At 31.7% G+C, this 20,145-nt stretch overlaps 1 protein-coding gene across 8 annotated transcripts in view; it reads right to left on the bottom strand.

Annotated features, from left to right (window-relative positions):
- Positions 1-20,145, bottom strand: part of LOC121130123 (uncharacterized protein CG43867) — a 396,776-nt gene that overhangs the window by 84,383 nt on the left and 292,248 nt on the right. Inside the window, exon 1 of one of the 8 annotated variants that reach the window (XM_040725844.2) lies at positions 3,786-3,875. The exons of the other annotated variants lie outside the window; for them this stretch is intronic. The gene's annotated coding sequence lies outside the window, so the exon portion shown is untranslated. Of the gene's footprint in view, positions 1-3,785; positions 3,876-20,145 lie in introns of those variants that run through there. 8 annotated transcript variants of the gene reach the window in all.

Below are 20,145 nucleotides of genomic sequence, written 5' to 3'. Positions count from 1 at the left end.
GATTGTGTGTATTTTTCTGATTGAAACTTATTAACTTTTGCAAGACAAGGGTGATGTTGTAAATAGCAATTAAGAAGGGAGACTAATATAAAGAGATATTTATCTTAATGGATTAGAAGCAAATATCATAAAGGAACAAATATTATTCTGTTTTTTAGAATGACATTCTTTTTTATATTATGTATTTGTGTAATTAGCTCAAAGAAACTTATGCAATATATATTTTTAAATTTTCGTAATGAAAAAAAAGTAAGCAATGACCCTAAATATATTAAGATTCGGCGTTTTTAATTTTTTTTTATTATATAAACTTTGATTATCTAAAGATGGTACTTGTTTTTAAACAGTGTAAAGTGTTGAAATCACGGCATTAGGAGTAATGGTGTGATTTATAAAAGTAATTAGTTCATTTATTTAGCATTTTGTACAAGAAAAAATTAGGTAAATAAGGTATTGCACACATATGCAATGAGACCTTATTTTCTTTCTTTTTTTTCTTTTTTTACTGCATAAATATTCTTGATCAAACCATTACTCCTAATTCCATGATTCTACCTCTACCTTTTTAAAAAGATTTAAAGTGTTTTATTTTCAAAATTAAAAAAAAAAAATCAAAATATGTATCAAAAAGTAAGGAATTTTTTAAATATAAAAAAACTTTCCGTGGCACATTATATAACTTAAATGCAAAAGCCATTTCTTTTATTTATAAGATATATAATAAATCAAAATTAAATCATCAATAAAGATTGACAATATGTGACCAGTCAACATAAAACTATAAGGATTTGCTTCAAAATTGAGTAAAGATTTCCTTTTGTATTCTTTGCCGAATTATTATCATCAATTTCCATCAACAAATTATGAGTATGACCCCCTTTGGGATTGTTGCTAATTGCACTTTAAGTAAGGAAAATTGATCGTCACAATAAAAACATGATGAGTTAATATATTTAATTTAGAAAGGCCATAGTCTACTAAACACAATAAATGTTTTAAACTAAAGATAAAGCTCCTGTGTACTTTATTTTATCTCAGTAATTTGAGTGCAAAGCCTAACATTGACACAAATATGTCTATGAAATATCTGCTTCTAAGTATTGTTTATGATGGAAAAAATTAATTGAAATTTTTATTTTCTAATTGGTTTTTGTTCAAGCTTTTTTTATGTTGATCCATCCCATATTTTGATTTCCCAAGAAAAGTATTTTTGGCCTCATTTGTGTTGGTTTTAGAAAGAAAAGAAACAGTGTTCATTTCGTCACCTACGACCAGACAAAATATATTCGTCAACGAATGTTTTTGCATGACAATGACTAAATGAAGACGAAATGATTTTTTCTTTTAATGTCTTCGCCTAAAACAAATATTTTATTTTCTTAACTAAATTAACGTAAAAACAATCTTGGAAAAAAATCAAGCAAAAAAGAAAATACCAACTTTTTTCCTTTTTTTTTTTTTTAAATTAATATATCCAAACAGTCCAATATTTCAAAGACATATTTGAGTCAATCATTAGCTTTTTATTCAAATTTTTCCCAAAAGTGTATAACTCATATTTGATGTAGGAAAATTAAATATGATCTTTTAAATTAATACTCTCAATTCCAGATTATTTTATTATGACAATCAATTTTGGCTAACTGTTAATCAGAGTAGTTTGTTGATAGAAACTGACAATAATTATTCAAATATTATTATTAAAATCCACACTCAACTTTGTGAAACATCATTCTAGATTTTTTTTTGTGTTGACGGGACAAAAGGATACAAAACGAAATATTGCATCACAAAAAAAAATTAACCCTTTCAAATTTTAATAATTAAATATTCACAGATTTGAGATCTTTTTTTTTTACAAAAAATCTTTTTAATTTTAACCATATTTTAAATTAATTTTCAAGATAAACCATTTCAGGAATTTATATGATTTTTTGTATTAAAAAGACGATCAAAATTAAAATGTTAGTCACCTAAATAATATGAGACGCTTATTGTAAAGATATTAATCAAGCAAAAATATTCAAATATTGGCCTTTCTAAATTTAATCTATTGTATCCACATAGCAATTTTACAATCTGATTAGAAAAGTACATATATCAACAGAATCCTAACTTGTACGCAAGACATTCAAAAGTATATATATGTGCCCTGTCAACACAAATATAAACTGAAATAATTTGTCTTGAAAGAAATATCACATTTATATTCTCAATCAAATTATCTTACAGTTCAATTAATTTAATTAGTCTTACAATTAACGGTCGCATAAAATCTAATAAATAGTCTCCAAGGGGTTGGCAGCCTGGAGGGGCTATAGCCCTCCCCCTTTCCAATTAAAGAATGTTTGAATTTTCATACAAAACTTAATATTTGAAATTTCATTTAATTTTTCAAATTTATACTCCAAAAAATTTAATTTTCTGTGAATAGTAATAGATTTTTGAAATTTTTTTCCAAAAAATTTAGCATTTGAAATTATTTTTCAATAAATTTTATATTTTAAATATGTTTTTTTTTCAAAATAAATTTAATTTTGTCTGAAGTGTTATGAGCTTTTGAATTTTTTTGTGAACAGATGTGGATTTTTCAATTTTTTTCCTACCAAATAATTTTTTTTTGTAAAAAACTGTGGGTTTTTGAAATTATTTTACATTTCTATTAATACAGTAATTTGATAAATCCTTTGAAATACCCCTAGGTAATTATGCCTTACACTATATCGTCTAAAGAAATTTTGCCTTAAGCCCTTTTATCTTAATATATATGAAAAATGGGACTTAAATATCATTATTGGTTAAAATCAATGCCCATTTGTAATTTTTTAAATCAAAATATGTAATGTTTATAACTATAAACAGAATTAAATATTTATTTCCGGGTGGGAATATGATGTAATCAAGCCCCAAAATTCCAATCCATACACCAAAAAAAAATTCACTATCTCGAAAACCCGTAAATAGCACATAAAGGACGTACAAATCCACTTGAAAAGTTAAATATATTATAATATATAGGTATATATAAAGGTTTTGTTGAATAGTAAACCTGGATTACATTTGAGCAATTAATCAAATTATATTACATTACTTTGATAAATCCTTTGGAAGCACTACAAATTGCACTTAAATGTTGTGAAAAATGTTGATCAGTTTTAGAAAAAAAGATAAAATACATTCTACTTGAAGGGGACATATCCAAATTGAACAACGTCTTATATAATAAACGCAAGGTCTGGAGCAGAGATGCCTAACCCATGGCATGCAAGGCGTATTGCGACCCACTTAACATTTAAGTGCGACTTATTCTCACCTTAAGTAGTATTTATTAGCGAAAATTTTATAAGCTCTAGGTAAAAAAAAAGTAATAAAAAAACAGAAAATATTTTTTATTTTTTGACAAAAAGATTAATTTTTTTCCAATTGTGACGCCTTGAACAGGGTTTCCCAGATTGGCCTTTCTGAAGTAGTCTAGCCTTCAAAAATTAGATTTTCCCTTCTTTTGTATTTTGCCATCATTTGAAATAAATTTGTGCTTCTTAGTTTTATTTTAATTCTGCGGCACATTAACTTATTTCAAGTGGTAATATGGGCCATAATATTAAAAATTAGATCATCCTTTCTCTGTAGACTATAACTAATATTCTTGGGTGTGTCAATAGTTTCCATAAATATATAATATCCCATATTTGACGATAAAAGTGTGTCAATTAACTATTGATGTATATAAATACAAATATTTGTATGTTAATATATATAATAAAAAATTTAATATAAAGCCTTACATTTTATTAAAAGAAGAGTGTCGAAGTATACGTAAGTATGAAAGGACAAAAAAATAACCGTCTGCTCTCACTGAGGAATGAAAACTAACTGGGGTTCTATTTATCTATGCTGTATTCTACTAGAAATATTTTGTATATTATTATTTTTTTTAAACGAGGGAGAAATATCATCATGGAGTGAACATAGAATGTACGATAATATTAAAGTATTACTCTAAGAATAATAACACATAATATTACATGGATGACCCGTCAACATAAAAATAAGCTAGTATATAGATATATTTTTTTCTTTCCCCAAATTGAGTGTGGATCCCGATTATTAGAAATACAAGGATAGACCATGAATTTGATGTGTCGTATCGACTACTGGGCAAGGCATGTACAGATTTTGACCCAACACGAAACCAATTATGTTATATGCCTCCATTATTGCTGTAACTTTTAATTTGATGTACATACTGTACTGACTGCGGGGCAAGACGAGACCAGATTTTGACAATATACAGAACCACTCATACGCTATGATGTCAATATTAAAAAGCTCGGTGGAAGTCAAACATCAGTCGTACACGCCTTATGCTATAACCCCTTGTATTTCTGTTAACCTTGAGTGTGAATTACTTTTTTTTTAATGTTTCTGTATTTGGTTGGATGGAGTTGTTGCACTGATTAAGGATGAGTAAACATAGTATTACAATTACATAGTCTGACCTAAGAATTTTCTTCAAAATCCATATACTTAATGTATATTTCCGACCGAGGTGCAAACCTATGCACATTGAGGTCAAGATGAAAAATTATCCCAAGCCCGTTGTCCATTTAACTACGTCGTTTCGTTTTACTTTTTTACTTTCGACGAATAATAATCGTCTATTTCTATCAAGACATTATTCTGATTAACTGTTTGGGTGGGTTGCAAATTGTACTGCTCTAAGTATCATTGTCACAATTACAAAAAAAAAATAGTAATATCAGTTGGCTATTTTTGAAAGGACCAACTCGTAGTCAAAGACAGTCTCATAAACTAAATACAAATTTTAAGTCATAGCCAACGTTCATAAATATCATAACTTATCCCAGAAATTTGAATAATATGGCTATAATTTTGCAAAATAGTACGTCTATCTGATATCAGGATGTACTTATATCACGACATTTACTCACTAACAAAAAATTTAAATTATATTTTGTTGTCAGCTATTGACTTTTCTTCTTCTTTTTGCCCTATTATCAGTGTTCTTAACGTTAATCATTTTTTGAATAGAAATGAGTTCTTGTTCAGATCAGGGCTACCGATTAGTACATAAAATGCATTTCATTGTAATGATGTAATTTTCTCTGATGAAGCTGACTATTCGCAAGTCTAATTAATATATGATATATGTTTGCAGACAAAAAATTGCTATACCAAGAAACTTTGGTGGAGTTTTGTGGATAATAGCGACTGCTGCTCTAAATATAAAGGAGATTGAGTTTAGAGAGGATAAATGGCGTTGACCCATGACGAATATTTTTGTCCTGAAGAAAATGGAGATTCCAAATGGGGAGATCTCAAATGTGACTGGCGTCCCAATCCGGATCGTTCAACAAGACTCAACATCTTCTTTTGTCTCAGACAGGTAGACGAAGTCGAGAGACTGGAGAGGATCCAAGCTATCCCTGTTTAAACTTCGTATGGCGTCATTGTACTTGAAAATACAAAGGATGTCATGTGTTATAACCAATTGGTCTATAAAATCGTTAATGACCAATTTTTGTGGAACCGAAGTAGAGCGAATATTTCCTTTTGGATCAATTGTGTGCAAACTTTTCCTTTTAACCGATCTATAGCGAATATTTCCTTTGGATCGATACAGACCAAACTTTTCCTATACGCTGATCCAGAATGTTGGAGTGAATTAGTTCAGTCGAACAAAAAATATAATGGTCTCAGACCGGTTTAGGATGTCCAGACCGAACCCCAACACTAATAACTATCAAGAAGGAGGGGAGGAAATATAGTTAGAGTTTTCTTTAATAGAGGGCGCTTTATTTTTTCTTTGAAAAGAATAATAAAAATGCATTGCATAGAAGTTTAGAAAAAGAGAGCACAATTACATTTTGGAAAAAATAAAAAGAATCGGAGAGTATTAAATATATAATATTATTTAGTAACATTCTTTATATGTAAAATCTAATGTATGTTTGTCTTAACAAGAAAAGAAAGCACTTGACTTGAGAATCTACATAGTTGAGCCATACAAAAAGAAAAATATGGAGGCAACCAAACTACCAAGAAGCAACGGAAAATCAATTTTTAATACGTTAGTTGTTAATCATGTGACATTATTTCTGAAAAAAACATAAATTGCCTTTATTTTTATGGCCTATTTAGATATTTGGTATGTAAATTTCTACAGCATTGATGGATGTATGGTGTATGATGATGAAATAATGGGAGAGGAGATACAGGGAAACCTCGGAGTATGTGTAAATACATACTTTAATTCTATAAACTTCCGCTAATTAACTAATGGACTAAGAACAAACTAGCGGATTAGTGGTTATCGTAAAACGTAGAACTCAGGAAACGTACATAAAAAATATGGATAAAGGAAAATGCACTAACAAAGAGATTTAAGGGTATAATAAAATTGCAACTAACAGGAGCGTCTGCAGGGGGGGCTGGGCTAAGTTTTAAATCTGTAAAAGTTCTAAGAAACTAAATTATATGGGTGAAAAAATGGAAAAATTCATGGATATTCATAAAAAATCAAATTTTGGGAAGAAAAAAATTAAAAATTATTTTTTTTCTAAAGAAATCTCAAATTTTAAATTTTTGGGAACATATTTTAAAATAATTTAAAAAATCAAATGTTTTGAAAAAATCGAAAACTGTATGGCTATTGACAGAAATTTTTTTTTTTTGCAAAAGCAATTTTAAAACTTTAACTTTTGGGGGAAAAAATTCAAAACTTACATTTTGGAAAAAAAATTTCAAAATTAAATTTTAGGAAAAAAATTTCAAAATCCATAGTTAGTAACATAACACTAAATTTTTTCGCAAAAATAATTTGAAATATTACATTTTTGGAAAACAATTTCAAAAGTTCATACCTACTCACAAAAAATTAAGTTTTTTATAACAAAAAAAATTTAAAATTTAAAATTTTTTCCTCCCTTGCATAATTTGCCCGAATGACGAATATCTAGTAAGAAGAAAAAAATTCTTTAATTTGGAACAAAGGCTACAACCCTTCCATCACACCACCAACAAACGCACCTGACTAATCAGTGAATACTTACTTTTAAAGCAGATATCCCATATTCACTTAACTACAAGCTGTGCAAGATATTTATACTGCCCCTTTGACACAACTCTCTTCGGAAAACTTGATGACTAAGGCAGCGTATCTTTAACTATTGTCAAGGCTTATTCAAAACTGCACCAGTTAGAAAAAAATGGAATCCAATGACGAATTAATTCTCCCAATTATTTTAAAATGGCAGCGAGCCCACCTTGGAATCCATTCCGGGGGTGACAACAAAAAGGCTGCTCGAACTCAAACTGAACCCTGGATCTACATGGTTGCCAATGGTAGGTCTCACAAATTTCAGTTGGACTCCGCTCCCTGCCACACCTCGAAAAAAAAGTCTCAAATCACTCCAACTTTCAGGACTTTTCCTATCGTATTTTTTTTATACAAACTCGCCTGATGGGACCAAACGATGGATGTTTTTTCTGTGGTGTATGATCCAACGACCCAAACCAACTGAGCCTCCTACCACATGAATGACAAACTTATTAGTCATATCAAAATGGAATTTACCAAGGGACCAAGTGGGAAAGGACTTCTCGTGCTTTCGACCTACCTCGTATAAAGACTATAATTGATGCTGGATGTGATTTTATGTGACCATCAAGCTTTCAAAATCTGCTTCTTTATATATATATATATATATGATTCCTAGTTGGAGAAGAAATTACGTAAAAAACTCATTATGGAGGCACAGATAGCTAGTGAACTCCGTATATTTTTTAGTAAATTTTATGATTTTTGTTTGTTTTGAAATATCCTCATGAAAATTGTACTTGCGAATTTTGTCAGTTCTACGTAGTATCATTCCACATTTTGTCATAGTATCAAATAAACTACTAAATGCTCACTGACAAAGGCTTTGTAAATGTTAGCAGATCCATAGATTTCAAGTCCATTGTTATATATTTGTTGATTTTGAGTCTTGAGATTCAAGAGATTTGGTATCTTGGATTTAAGCAAATTGGACTTCTTTTTTATTTTGTGGCAAAAAACAACTTTATACGTGCAATTGAAAATATATAATCAATAGATTATTAATGAGAGAATAAAATGACAATTTTTTAATTATGACCTTCCAATTTTGCAAACGAATTACGAATTGTCAAAATTTAAAAAACAAAAAAACAAATACCATGTGTTAGTTAACATTTTCGTTGATGTTGAGTCATATGGGAAAATCAGATTTTTTTTTTCTTTTAATATGTTTCATTTATTATCTGTCCTTCCCTCCTTGTATGTGCTACTTACTTTGGCATATGTTGATCCACCTAATTACTCTTTTAAGTCGGTTAATGAGTACTAATATTAAAAAAAAAAATTTGTTGGCCTTCATTTATTAGGTCTATTCAATTCCATTCTCATGATTAAGACCGTTGGTCCTTAGGACTGTTAGTACTGTTAAAATTGATTAAAAAAGAATGAGCACTCTATAGAGCTCAAAATCTCCCCTTAAAATCAAATTGAGTTATTTATCTTAATTTGTTCCAAAGTAGAGGTCGATAATGATTTTTTTTGCGAATTGTAATACCTTTACCTCTGAAAATTTAATGGCCTGTACCTATATTTAATTTTTCGAACCAAGTTGGATCAAAATCAATCTGTAAGTTTTGCGGTAATCCTGGTGGCTAACAAAAACACAAAGAAACAAAGGCAATAACTTAATCTCCGTTGTGAAAGTAATTAAGTTGAATGGGGTCATCAAGAAACAAATTTTATTATTTTTAGAATGATATGCAGACCGGAACTGGATCGTCTGAGGCTAAATAGAGAGAACTGCAGTTTTGAGTCGTAAATAAGGACCGACGTTCAATATATATATATATTATAGTGATGCAAGGGTACTGGCTAGTGTTGTGTCGATCCTTATTTGTTCGGTCCAGTACTACAGTTTAATTAGGCTGTCGGTTCATGAGACCGGTCCTTAAAATGGCCTGTCCTTCCTAAAGAAGAACCTACCCAAAACTAGTACTGGTGTATTTAAAACGGTATACCCCTAAACTGATATTGTACACTTACTTGCAGAGTCACTATTCCTTCGAAAATGGGGACACCGGGGGGCACAACCCCTCAAATTTATGGTGCCTTTACATCCTCTGTTCAACTTCGTTGCAGAGGTAATAAATTTGAGTGATGTCCTCATGGAACAAACTTTATAAGTTTTTGGAATGATTTGCAGGACTAAACTGGATCGTCTGAGACTGAAATGGAGAGATCTGCAGTTTTCAGTCCTAAATAAGGACCCACAGAACGCTGACATATATATCAGTGTTGGGTGGGTTCTTATTTTTTCGGTTGAGTCTAATCTTAAAAAACCGGGTCTTAGGACAGTCGGTTCATGGGATTGGTTCTAAGAGTCCTTGGGACTATCAGTACTCAACCAAACTGATATTGAAACCCTTACAGGCAGCTTCAGTATTCCTTCAAAAATTGGCCTACCGGTGACGTAACCCCTCAAATTTATGACGCATTTCTATCCAAAACAAAATAATTCATTTTTATTAACTACAAATGATATTTCTTACTTTAAACAAAAATTATACAAACACCCAAGTTATCACATGTTACTTTTTTTTTTTTTTTTAAATCAAAAATGACAACTCAAAACCCATTTGGGATATATTTTAATACTAGATATACCCAGCTATATTTTTGGTTCAATACTAGTGTATAATATAATATACTTTTTACTGGTTGAGAAAATGTATATCAAATTATTTAAGGCAAATTAACTTATAATGTATTCTTAAATCATGTATTCAATAAACAAAGAGGTTTTTTTGGGGTTTTTTTTCAAAATTTGATCTAAATATGCAACCTAAAGATGACTCCGTAGTACAATACAATTTTCGTTCTATATGACACCTTTTCCGCACTACGTGTAATCAAAATTCAAAAACAGTTGAACATCTAACCGCTCTGCTGTACATTCTGTCAAAAAAAGTACCTAGAATTGTTAAATACAACAGAGATTTCACATTTAATCATTAAAATTTATTTGATCGCCTTCAAAGTAATCTCCATTGGATGCAATAAAAATATGCCAACGTTTTTCCCAGTCCTCGAAATATTTTTTATGGGAACTTTTTGCCATGGTCTTCAGCTCCTCCCAAGAATTTTGTTATTTGGATTCAGTAGACTCAAAATGGGTTCCACGGAGTGGCAATTTAAGTTTGGGGAACAAAAAAAAGAGTCACGCGGAGCTAAATCAGGTAAATATGGGGATTGATCGATGGTATTTACTACGTGTTTGACTTGTAATTCACTCAAAATAGTTGCTCTGTGTGATGGCATTATTGTGGTGTAAAATCCACGAGTTGTTTTTCCATAATTCTGGACGTTTTTACGGGGCTTCTTGCGCAAACGCCTTAGTAAACCAAACTAGTACTTTTTATTGACTGCCTATCCATTTAGAACGGACTGATGATGTATCAGACCCCAGATATCAAAGAAAACAATGAACATCACCTTGACTTTTGACTTCAAAGCCCACTTTGAAAGCTTTGTACCACTCATTTGCACGGGTTTTTGATAAAACTGATTCATTAAAAGCTTTTTTTTTTACATTTTCAACGCATCAGTATGTACATGAAGTTTAGTTCGCAACACAAAATTTAAGGCAAAATCTTTATCCAATAACTTCTTTCATTTTAGAAATCGTGGAGCACTAGTGACTTACCCATCTGTTGCAAGAAAACTGGTCTACATATAACACTCAAACTGGCCGTCATAATTAAAAATAGTGCTGCCGACCTAGAGAAAAAAAAATGTTTTAAATCCCTTCAACGTGGGCAATTTAAATTAACAATTCCTCGTACTTTTTTGACAGAATATACACGTAAATATCTATTATAACTTTGGTAATTATTATTTTTAGCCTTCAACAAATTTTACTTTTAAAATGACTTTGTGATTAAAAAGGGTTCTTATTTGAGTTAGGAAGTTAGATTTTCATAATAATAATCCTTTTTTACGTAAAATGTTATTAATATTTCGGTGGAGATTGTATTTACTAGTATAGTTACATTAATATAAATTTTGACCTAATTAAAACATGATTTATTTGGATTATACAATAGTGAAAGACGAAACTACAAAAATAAAATATAAAGTGATTTATTGACTGCAGAATTATTTCTCCCTTTATGTGTGAGTGAAAAGCAAGCAAAAGGACTTATTTTTTTACATAGAGGTAGTAATGAATTTTTTTTTTTTTTAGAAAGCATTGCAAATATACTTATATTTAGTAGGGATGTATTGGTTGGGCTCTAGTTCGAAAATTGCTGGAATGAGATGATTTATTTTGTCGTAATCTTTATGGATTCTCTAAAAAAATCCTCTAAAAAGAAACAGACAGAAATTAACTATTAACTCTAATATTAATACTAAAATGATACCAAATATTATCCACTAGTATTGGCGTTGCTAGACACTTTTTCAGGGGGGCCCATCACTCCCAAGAATTTTATCAGATATAAAGAGTGCGACGACCTCTATTCAACAACCAACATTAGGTTTTTTGTTGAATATGTTTTTTAAAGTTGATTTTCTCCTAGATTAATCCTCCGATTTTTTATAAAATCATTGCATAATGAAAGCTGAATTCATGAAATTCAAGTCAAAAAGGGCTTAAAATGACCATATTTATTTTTCGAAAAACTCCAAATTTCGTGTATTTAATTAGAAATTCGTCTCGACTATTGCCTTGATAACCTCACTCGAAAGTTATGAAAAATGATTGTACGAAAGTTGTAGGAGTCAATTCAGAGAATTCCGAAGAAGAGAAATAGGGTACTCAGTTCTTCAGAACCGTGATGGAACCTCCAATAAAAATATAAGTTCCTTTGGCGTCAATAAAGGCATCGCATAATTGACATCAGCTCGGATTTTGTGTTTGTATTTATAATTTTTGCACCCCCCACCTCCCACGACGCCCTTGCCCCCACTATCAAATTAATATTTAACGTAAACAATGAGTCTACGTTTCGATACTAGGTTTAGAACTTTGCTGTGGAACAAATAATAATAAAAAAATGGAGTGATCCACAAATCCTTTCTCTCCAACTAATAATATTTTATTAAAACTAGAATGAAGGATACGTACAGTCTCAAGTATCGGTCCCAAGGACTGGACTGGACCCAATAAATAAGGACTAACGCGACATAACTTGCCCGAGAAAGCGTGAAGGGCATTTTCTGGTTGGCAAACACAATAGGTTTTTTAGTTCCGAAGCTGTTGTGACTATTATTTAATGCTTTAAAGCGGAACATCTAAGTACAAACGTAATAAGTAGTGAGTGTGTTCATGAAAGACAGAGAGTAATAATGAAATTTTGCCCGGGAGTAGCTTTTTGTTTATGTTCTTCCTCACATGGCTGATTGCAGCTGCTCTAATGACAGCTAAGCTGCTCTCCTTCACAACATTCTTCAAATTGTCAGGATTGCCAAGTTCATTTACGGTTTCTTTTATTTTACATACGGGAAAGGGCTATTATAAATACCACATAGTCGATAAATATATCATTCATTTTGCAAAAAAGCATTGAAAGGTATTCTACTTGAACCTTTGTTTCTTTTTTGAGTAGGATTACAATATCGATATTACATCCTTTTCAAGAACAGTACCACAGACAAAAATTCAATACTATTTAATAATAAAGAGATTGACAATATGATAAAAGCCCCCTAAGTGAATTAGAAAGCCAATACCTGCCGCCTCTCTCATTTTTAAAAAATATGTACTTCATTATAAAGATCTTTCTCAATTGAATTAACGTACATATTGCATAATCATATAATCAATTGCAATTCTATGTTATATAAATTGTATATGGTTAGTAGTGAAGAGTTGGGAATTGATATAGGTGGATTAATTTTCAACTATAACTTTATTTATGATTAATTTTATCGTAATCCCTCTTGATGTATTTTATCATTATTTAATCTGGAGTTTGTTCTATCTATTATATTGATAATTTATAAAAAAAACAAGTAAAACAACAGTAGATATGTGAAAATTAAAAAAAAAAAATGTATATTTCCTGAAAAACTCAAATGAATTGGAACATAAAACGTATATTCTCAAAATTTGCAGATGGTTAATAAGGATTTAAGAGTCCCAGATACAAGATCATGAGTTAATTTCAAAAGGACTAATTGGCAGTCGAACCTTATTCATGTTCATGACCCAGTTGAGGCTTAAAGAAATGCAAGAAACTCATTCGATATATTCATAAAAAAAAAAAATGGTTAACAGATAATTGTAAAGGTAAAGTTCGAAGCTAAATTATAAAAACTATAAAAGTTGGTGAATATGTGATATGTAGACTAGATAGATTATGTCCCATACCGCGGAAGCGGCATGTTTTAGATTGAAATCTGAGCAGACTTTTTTATTTTTCCCAAAGGTGTTATTATATATTTGTTGAGAAGGGAACATCTAAGTATAGAGTAATACGTAGTGCCTCTGCTCCTAAAAGATGGAAAGTAAGGCTGATGATTGGGAAAATATAATTATCCGTCCTTTTTGGACGTAAGGTATAATTGAGGATCTATATCCGACAATTTCAGCATAATAGATTGGGGAAAAAGTAATTTCGCTCTATTTCAATGTTTTATAAAAAACCTTACAATCATTCAATTTAAGCAAAGTACGCCCCGTTTTGTTCGATAACTTGTTGCCAAAAAGAATCCAACTTCATAATACCCTTTACTTGAAATCCCTTGCCCCTATGGGCAAAAAAAACAAACTTGGCCTAATCCGTTCGTACCCCAAAGATTTGTGTTTATTTTCTTCTTCTTACAACTAGTGTTGTGTTGGTCCTTAATTAGGACCGAGGAAAGCGGTCCAGTCCAGCCCTACTTGTTCCTCCTTACAGAGAGTAAAATTGATTCCTCGTGACGTCAATGCGGGTGTTTTTCCTCCTTTTAATTATTCTGTTATATAATAGAAGACATTAAATGTATAACTACGTAACAATATAATATGTTCGGATTATATGGTATTATAATGATAAAAAATATTATTTTTTGCAAGAAGTGTGCAATAATCTTATTTGGCTCAATCAACCATCGATATTTTACAAAAAAATTCCAAGGGTCAACCCCACAGACTGCCAGTCCTAAGGACTGATAGGACCCGTCCTAATACTGGACTGGACCGAACAAAAAAGTACCAACACAACACATCTTGGAGCTGATCCAATAAATGGCATGACAGCTAAACCTCTGTTCTCCCAAACATTTATCAAATTCTCCGGAGTATCATGTTCATTTTCGGTTTCTTTTATACTTACATAGCAAGAGGCCATGGCTCACGTAAAATCTCCAAGAGGTGAAATCAAGAGAAGCGAAAAAGTTTGCTGCAAAATTATTTAGAACTAAAAAAAACGAATTAAATAATCGTGGGCAGTGCGTCAAGTACTCCTGTGACACTCAAAATAGCTTTATAATAAAAAGTAGAACTTTATTGACTTGTGATATCATCTGACCAATGCTGAGGTGGCCTTTCATTTATTCTTTTTCAAGGCTCTTGTATTATTTATTTATTTCTGTCTTTTTCTCCCCCTTGTTGTATGTATCGGTTTTCTTGGAAAAAGGAAATGGTTCTATTGTTCGTATATATTTACTGTGTTGTTGTTTTTTTCATGTCTTGTTTTAGAAAGCAGTGGTTCTTCATACAACCATTCACGGAATAAGGTTTTTTTATGTATATGGGGAAATCACGTAATTATGTTGTTGTTCTTCGTGATTCATTGTTTGTTCAGAGAGTAAACAAAAGCATAGATATGTGTATATGACCCTATACTGTCCTAAAAGCCTTGTAAAACCCATCCCATCTTTACAAAAAAAATCATGTAGAAGTAGTGAATCCACAATTCATTTTGATAATATTACAAACGAGGATATTAAACATTATATATCTACGGAGGGTTCCCGAGTAACACAGGTTCGAACAACGCGGATTTCACATACAGCGGTGTTTTGAAATATTCTGACTCCCCCTTTAGTAAGTTATTTTTCCCTCTTATAACTTTTTTTTTTTTTTTAATACTATATATTAATATGTTTGCTACTTTATAAAGTTGACCAAATCCCCAATTATCATGGATCACGAGATGTGTTTAGGTGTTTCTAAAGACCTCCTAAAAAAAATTCAAAATCAATGATCAAAATTGAATAGAAACTTTCAAAGTCTGATTTCCTGAATTAATTTATTGAGTATTCAAAGATGTAAAAATTCCGTATGTTTATGACCATTTGCATCTCCTTCTTGAAAAAATTTAGCGTGAATAGTTACTCCATAAGTTTTATCTAAGAAAACCGACTACATTATAAAGCCAAAAAAATTACTAACAAATTTGAAAAATAATATAAAATAGTTGTTTTCTTTTTTTATGCCTTAATTGTAGTAGAACTTTTTTCTTTTTTTTAAATTTTATATCATTTTGAAGTACTTGCGCTACACTAGAACTTTGACCAGATAGAGGGTAACGTTTTTTGATGGTACATAATTTTCTTTTTTTGAAGTCATTACAAACAGTTAAATACATCTCGTGATCCATGATAGTCTGAAATTCGGTCAACTTTACGAAATAGCAAACACTCTATTAAAGATTAAAGCAGACAAAAAAAATTGTAGTATAATAATGAGTTTGTTCATATTTTGCATATGTATTTATATAATGGAAGTGTATAATTTTGTATAGGGGGAAGGATCCAATAAGTTTTTGATTTCATACCTTAACTTAAAACTTTTGATTTTTACTTATTAGGCAAGCTTGCAATTAAAAAGGTTGCTGAATAATGTCTCAATTATTTAAATTTTACTGTAGTTAAATGACCGCATTAAAAAACCAATAAAGAACCGATAAAGATTAAATTGTATTAATATCATATCTGGCATGATATTATTTTATTTAATTTATTGAAGATTAAAATGTTTGATTTTTCTTTGCAATACTAAATAACAAAGGAAAAATAGTAACAAGAGGACTTTGAGAAATAATTTATCACCTTGTATTGAGTTTAGTACTAAAAAAGTCCCCTTACAACACGGATTTAATATACTGCGATAAGCGGGGACACCCGGTATAAACTTATAATAGTCAAAGCAGTCACAGATCAATTTAAATTATACAAAACTTTGGAAACCATCTTTTAAACCTGGAACGAGTTGATTCTTTTCCCCTCCTACAGAGAGCCCAGAGTCTAGTCTCTTTATTGTGTGCGTTCAATTCAAAACATTTGAGTCTATTATAACGTCACAGGAATAATAAAGGTAACAGATTGCAACTTTGCTTCTCACCGGGATGTCTCCAAAAGTAGTTACTTTGGCCAAATATGGCTCATAAGCAAGTGTCTAAAATGCCAAGAAGAGGTTGGATAATGGAAAGGATCTCAGAGAAGCCCCCAAGAGTGGTCATCACAAAGAAAATTGAATATAAGAGCTGCAGTTAAAGCTTTTATCGAGCAGCTGAATCTCTCCATGACAGGGATGGCCATGGATATAATGTCTTAAAGTCTATCGTGTCAAGGCGTATGAAAAAGGCTGCTGGTATCCTTCTACGAGCCAAAAAATAACACTCCTGACAGGTGAGATGGTGAAAAAGTGACCAATCAGTTCTGTTCCAGTTTTTGGTGAACTCTTGGCCTCTCCAATCACAAAATATGAATCTCTGGAAGATAGGTAGTAACTGATGGAAAGAAGAGCCCAGGTTTGCAACCCACATGTTGGATATTGATTTTTGTAAGACTTGTATTGGATATTTTGGGGAAAAATTAAATTTGAAGGTAAATTAAATCATGCAATAGCCCACAAAATCTGGGTAATTGGTTTCTCGAATATATTAGCTAGTGCTCTATAATGGAAAGAACTAAAACTATCATTTTCACATGTTCAGGAGGAGGACTCGAAAATTAAAATCCTCTTCAATACCGTCGGGCATCAGTTCTAAAAGTTTGTCAATTTTGTACTTGGGGCCATTTGAAAGAGTGTACCAAGGGCTACAATTTCCTGTTTGTTTTGTTTTGTGCAATTGAAAATGTTTAAGCAATAAGCAAAACGGCAGAGGGTGTGCGATCTCCTACATGCACAAGTCGACAAGTGGACACTGTTCTGAACAGAAAAAATGATCGTTTCTTGGCTGAATCAATAGCTCAGGTAAAGGGAATGTCCAAACATCCAGCTCAGGTCATGTTCGTCGGCGTATTGGCGTCCGACGGTAACAAGATGCCACCTTACTTCTTCAAGGCCAACGAGAAAGTCAATACGGGCGTCTACTACAAGAACCTCAGGTACCATGTCTTGCCATGGTTGAAGAGCACGTTCCCACAAGGATAACTATGTGTTTACCCATGAAGGCGCCCGCCACATACGTCCAAGAAGGTGCAGCATTTCTGCAGGGAGGACATGGCTGTCTTCTGGTCCTCGTCCTCAACTGATGTGAACTCCCTGAGCTTTGCTGTTTGGAGTATCTTGGAGAGCAAGACGAAACAGATTTATCACCTGAATGTCGATGCCTTGAAGGACGTGACCACGGAGGAGTTGAAGAACTTGTCTTCTGACTTCATCAAGGCTAGCTGTGCTTCTGTTTGTCCCCGTAATGAAGCCATCATTCAGAATGGAGGAGAACATATTGAATAAAAAGTGTAGAAAATTGTTCAATTAACAACTTTTTCTTCGAAAGTTTGCCATAAAAATGCCACAAAAAAATATAAAGAATTGAAAAAGGCTTTTTAAATTGTGTAATTCTTATGTCCTCACCCTGTTTAAATGGTGATTTTTTTTTATTTCAATTTCTAAAAATTTATATGATCATAGCATTTCTTCTACCGATTCAAATTAAATTTCACACACGTTTTTGAAAAACTCAAAACAGACTTCAAAAAATGGATACCTTGGTTTTTTATTGACATGTTTATTTATCAAGGCTCAAGGCCTAACACGTTTAGAAATTACTATTTTTCTTAACGCCGGAATATCAACTTCCTTGAGATACTACAAGGAATCTCTCAGGCTATATAGATCCCTGGACAGTCGGCATTTGCGTTCTAGCAGGATGGTACACCAGCACACAACGTCAAAATTATTAAGAAGATGTTTATCAATAAAACCCTATTCTGAGGAAAACATTCCCAGCCATCATTCTCTCTGGATATCAACCCTCAAGATAAGACGGCATGTAGAAAATAGGGCTTGGATAACGTGTATGTCTGCACTTGACTAGGAGAAAGAGAAAAATGTCCGCCAATTGCCTCAAGAGGTTTCTGTGCTGCCTTGCAGCTTTGTCTGAAATCTGTTCTATCTTCCAAAAGAGGTATATAATTAATTCATTTATATATATATATAGTTACTTGGGAACAAATCTTTGACAGACCCTGGTGCGTAAAGCAAACCCCAGATTAAACAGGGGTTTGGCTGTATAACCAAACAAATGTGAAGGTTAATATTATCTTCTAAGATATTAAGAAAAACTCTCTACAATGACTAGCAACTCCTTCCAATTTTATTTGTTTATTTTCCATAAAAATGCACATGTTTGTAATTTATTCCAATTTACCATCCCAACCTTAAATTTTGAATATGTATGAAAGGAAAAAAGGCAGGTGGTTCATTGTATATAATAAATTGCAACCTCGTAGAGCGATAATGAAGCCTTATACATTATTCAAAAGTTGAATAAATTAAACTTTGTTATTAGCAATCAAAAACTAAACAAAAAAAATAAAATCTTTTGTTGTGTTATGATGTAGGTAATTTGATTAAAGCATAATTAGTTCTTTTCAATAATAATGAACCCTCGTAGATAGATAAATAGTAGTCGTACAACTCGGTGAGAGACAGATTTCTTTTTTTTATTTTGGGTCGTTTGTGTTTGATTTGTCTAAAAAGACTGAAGTTCTATCAGTCCAGCTCTAATAAAGTTTGTCATTCCTAGGACCTAACATTACACAGAGGAACAATTAGGGGCGGGGAGAAATTTGTATTAAAAAATGGCAGACCATAATCGATTTTATCTTACTAATTACAATATACAAAGTTCTTAGGCTAAAATTACGTGTACATTTATAAAAGATGTGCAGACCCACCATTCGTTTTCTTTTAATAAAATTATTACAGTTTCAGATCGGTCCATGACTTTCAGATCAAAGCCCAACACTAATAAATAAACAATTATTGATATCAAGCTTTTCTCATAAAAAATAAAGCAACAAATGATCATCTAAATGAATTATTTTTTATTTGTCGTTCCTCTAGAGAGATGATGATCTGTTTACATCCATCTAACTATCTACTATATATAGAATGACAATAATACAAAATGGTTCATATCTCCCAATATGTGAGTAAATGGAACGAATGTCACTCATATCATTTGCATAATCATTTCACGAATGAATAACATTTTATCAAACAGAAAAATAGTCGAATTCAATAACAGTTTATTGAATATACAGGGTTAAAATAATAAATCTAGGGACTATTTTTTCCGGATTTTTAAGGGATTTATGATGAAGAAATTGTACATTACGTTTGTTATGATGGAATATAAATTCAAAAGTTTCATTAATACGCCAAAACACAGCCTTGGAGTCAACAACGGAAGATTTCAAGTCTATTAGATTTTCAGAGGTAGACCATAAGTTGTTGTTTTTTTTGGGTTTTTTTTGATGATTTGGGTGAACAGCGATCTGGAAATTATCAACAGTGAAGTCTCACAGATGGTAAAGATCAACAAGAGAAGGGTTGTAGAGTTGGAGAAGAGCCCTGCTACTCCTACGACTTGGTGTACAAGAATATTTGGCCTCCGAGCTCTGCAAACATGAATCTGTTGGATTATTTTGTCGGGATATATCATTAGACAAAGGTCAACAGAGGTTCTTACGTCACCAAGAAGTCCAAAGAATTATATAAATATATTTTTTTTTTTCGAAAGAGGGGGGACTTCACATCCTCCAGCACCCCTACCCCACAGACGCCCCTGCTGATCAACTCCATTGTCCTGGAATGAAATATTTTATTTGCAGCCCTAGTTTCCAGGCCATGTATGTGGTTTAGA

Source organism: Lepeophtheirus salmonis, chromosome Z (assembly GCF_016086655.4).
Source record: "Lepeophtheirus salmonis chromosome Z, UVic_Lsal_1.4, whole genome shotgun sequence".
NCBI lineage: Eukaryota > Metazoa > Arthropoda > Copepoda > Siphonostomatoida > Caligidae > Lepeophtheirus > Lepeophtheirus salmonis.
This window is presented reverse-complemented; position numbering and strand designations above follow the sequence as displayed.